The sequence below is a fragment of the Hevea brasiliensis genome, chromosome 10 (assembly GCF_030052815.1).
Source record: "Hevea brasiliensis isolate MT/VB/25A 57/8 chromosome 10, ASM3005281v1, whole genome shotgun sequence".
NCBI classification, from domain to species: Eukaryota; Viridiplantae; Streptophyta; class Magnoliopsida; order Malpighiales; family Euphorbiaceae; genus Hevea; species Hevea brasiliensis.
Window position 1 is genome coordinate 439,773 of NC_079502.1, and position 3,599 is coordinate 443,371.

Sequence of the window (3,599 nt, forward strand, 5' to 3'; positions counted from 1 at the left end):
TAAGCCTTTTTGTCCTTTCTTTGACCAAGAACAGCCCCAATTGCATAGTTGCTAGCATCACACATAATTTCAAAAGGTAGGCTCCAATCAGGTGGTTGCATGATTGGTGCAGTGATAAGAGCTTGCTTCAACCTGCAAAAGGCATCCAAACACTCTTGGTCAAATACAAATGGTATGTCATGACTTAACAAATTAGACAAAGGTTTAGCTATTTTAGAAAAATCCTTGATAAAGCGTCTGTAGAACCCGGCATGTCCTAGGAAACATCGAATTCCTTTGACATTGGTAGGAGGAGCCATCTTCTCTATCACTTCAACCTTGGCTTTATCAATCTCTATTCCTCTGTTAGACACCAAATGTCCAAGCACTATCCCTTCCTGAACCATGAAATGACACTTTTCCCAGTTTAACACAAGGTCAGTATCTGCACATCGCTGCAAAACTTTAGAAAGGTTAGCCAAGCATATGTCAAATGAAGATCTATAAATAGAAAAATCGTCCATAAAAACCTCCATTATGTCTTCAATGAAATCCGAGAAGATTGCCATCATGCACCTTTGAAAAGTGGCTAGTGCATTACACAACCCAAATGGCATCCTCCTATAAGCAAAGGTTCCATATGGACAAGTAAAAGTGGTTTTCTCTTGATCATTTGGATGGATAGGGATTTGAAAAAAACCTGAATATCCATCTAAATAGCAAAAGTAAGAATGCCTAGCCAATCTTTCTAACATCTGATCAATGAAGGGAAGTGGAAAATGATCTTTTCTAGTGGCAACGTTTAATTTTCTGTAATCTATGCACATTCGCCAACTAGTCACTGTTCTGGTGGGAATTAATTCATTATTTTCATTTTTGACCACTGTCATTCCACCCTTTTTTGGAACAACATGTACTGGGCTCACCCAAGTACTATCTGAGATAGGATATATGATCCCTGCATCAAGCAATTTCAAAATTTCCTTTTTAACAACTTCTTTCATATTTGGGTTCAACCTCCTTTGATGTTCAATAGATGGTTTACAATTTTCTTCCAAATTGATTCTATGCATGCAAAAGTGTGGGCTTATTCCCTTAATGTCATCTATGGTGTACCCTAAAACTTTCCTAAATTGCCTCAACACTCTTAACAACTTATCAGCCTCTAAGGTACTCAAGTTTGCATTTACAATTACTGGATAAGTGTTATTAGTGCCAAGAAATTCATACCTGAGCTGAGAAGGAAGTTGCTTAAGTTCTACCTTAGGTGCATCTTCTTCCTTGAATGATGGTTGCTTAAATTTGACTTTTTCCTTTTGTGTGAGTTGAAAAACTGGAGCAGAAATGAACGGTGGACTACCCTCTAAGTGTTGAGCATATGCAGCCACGTGAGGGTTGTCATAGTCTATGCCTCCTCCATGAACCAAACAATTTTCAAGTGGATCTTCTGGATATTTCTTTCTGAAATGTTCTTCAACTAGCTCATCAATAATATCAACTCTCAAGCAAGTATCAGCTTTAGAATGATGCTTCTTCATAGTGTTATTAATATTGAAAACCAATTGCTCTTCACCAACTCTAAGAGTCAATTTTTCTCCCTTAACATCAATCAATGCTCCTGCTGTAGCTAGAAAGGGTCTTCCCAAGATAATTGGAATATTAGAATCTTCCTCCATGTCCAAGATGACAAAGTCAACAGGTATATAGAACTTTCCAACCTTCAAAGGCACATTCTCCAAAATCCCTTCAGGATACTTAATTGATATGTCAGCTAACTGAAGAGAAATGTGGGTTGGCTTAAGATCTCCCATTTTGAGCTTTTCATAAATGGAGAGGGGCATAAGGCTAACACTAGCCCCTAAATCACATAAGGCTTTTATAGAATATGATTCCCCAATGTGGAATGGAATTGAAAAACTCCCTGGATCCTTGAGCTTTGGAGGAAGTTTCCTTTGGAGGATAGCACTACATTCTTCTGTCAAAGCTACAGTCTCATTGTCTTCAAGTTTTCTCTTGTTTGAGAGAATTTCTTTCAAGAATTTGGCATAAGAGGGCATTTGTGAAAGAGCATCAACAAACGGCACATTTATGTAAAGTTTCTTCAAAACCTCTAAGAACTTCCCAAATTGCTTATCAAGCTTGGCTTTTTGAAATCTTTGTGGAAAGGGAAGCTGTGGCTTGTAGGGCTCAGGAGGTATATACTTCTCTTCCTTCTCTTCAATTTTCTCTTTACATTTTTCTGCATTCTCTTGTTTTTCACTCTCATCAGTTTCTTTCTCTTTTTCTCTCTTCTCACTGTTTTCACTCTTCTCATCATTTACAACTTTCCCACTTCTTAAAGTAATAGCTTGACACTGCTCTCTTGGGTTTTCTGGTTGACTTGGAAGCTTTCCAAAAGACTTGGCACCTGAGGAAGATGCTTGTTGTGCAATCTGATTTTCCAGCATTCTGTTATGTGTTTGCATCTGTTCCAGCCTTGCTTTCATCTCTCTCATCTCCTCATCATGCTTATTTTGGTTAGCAAGAATCTGTTGCAATAAAGCTTCAGTGGTGGAATTTTGTTCTTGTTGTTTTGGAGGAGGATTCATATTTTTCTGCTGAAAATTAGGCAATGGTTGCCTATTTTGCTGATATGGAACTCCTTGTTGCTGTTGTGGTTGAAAATTCTGATTTGGAACTTGACTTTGTTGATTTCCCCATGAAAAGTTGGGATGATTCCTCCAATTTGGATGATAAGTTTGAGAATAAGAATTCCCCATTTGTTTGTTTCCATAATTACCAACATATGCTGCTTGCTCTCCTTAATCTACTCCACAGCTGGTAGTTCCCTCTGCATAAGCCACTTGTTGTGAACTTCCAGATTATGATGATGAACTAACCAACATACTCAAATCTTCCATCTTCTTAGCCAAGACATTTGTAAGTGCATCAAACTTTGCATTGATCATATTGAATGGATCAAGATCATACATTCCAGCAGCTTGCCTCTTTTGAGTTGGAGCTGGTCCTCTTGGACTACTCCAAAGATGAGTATTCTTTGCAATTTTCTCCAGTAACTCATAAGCTTCATCTTCATGCTTCATAATAAATTCTCCTCCTGTTTGAGCATCAATAATCCCTCTAATTGCAGGAGTGACATTTGTGTAAAAATTTTGGTTTATCATCCATTTCGGAATGGCATGATGTGGGCATTGTCTCTCCAATTCCTTCCATCTCATCCATGATTCATAAAGAGTTTCATCTTCTCTTGGTCTGAAAGCTGTCATTTGATTCCTCAATTCTTGAGTTTTTCCAGGTGGAAAATATTGTGCAAGAAATGCATCAGTGAGTTGCTCCCAATTTGTGATGGAGTTGTGAGGTAAAGAATCAAGCCAATCCAATGCTCTATCTTTCAAAGAGAATGGGAATAGCTTCAATCTTGCTGCATCATCAGACACTCCAGGTTGTTTTTGCATGTCACAGATCATAGCAAACTTCTTCAGATGTGTGTGTGGATTTTCAGAAGGATGTCCCCCAAATTGAGAATTTTGAATCATCTGGAGAACTCGAAAATCCATCTTGTAACTATTTGCATCAATCCTTGGTCTTGCTATGCTCTCTCTTAAGTCATCAAAACGAGA

General features: G+C 38.1%; 1 non-coding gene across 1 annotated transcript; it reads left to right on the plus strand.

Annotated features, from left to right (window-relative positions):
• The first annotated feature begins 3,153 nt into the window (after positions 1-3,153).
• Positions 3,154-3,260, plus strand: LOC131169921 (small nucleolar RNA R71). Its single transcript, XR_009140867.1, has one exon. It is a non-coding gene; the product is annotated as a small nucleolar RNA R71 (small nucleolar RNA).
• The last annotated feature ends 339 nt before the right edge of the window (positions 3,261-3,599 follow it).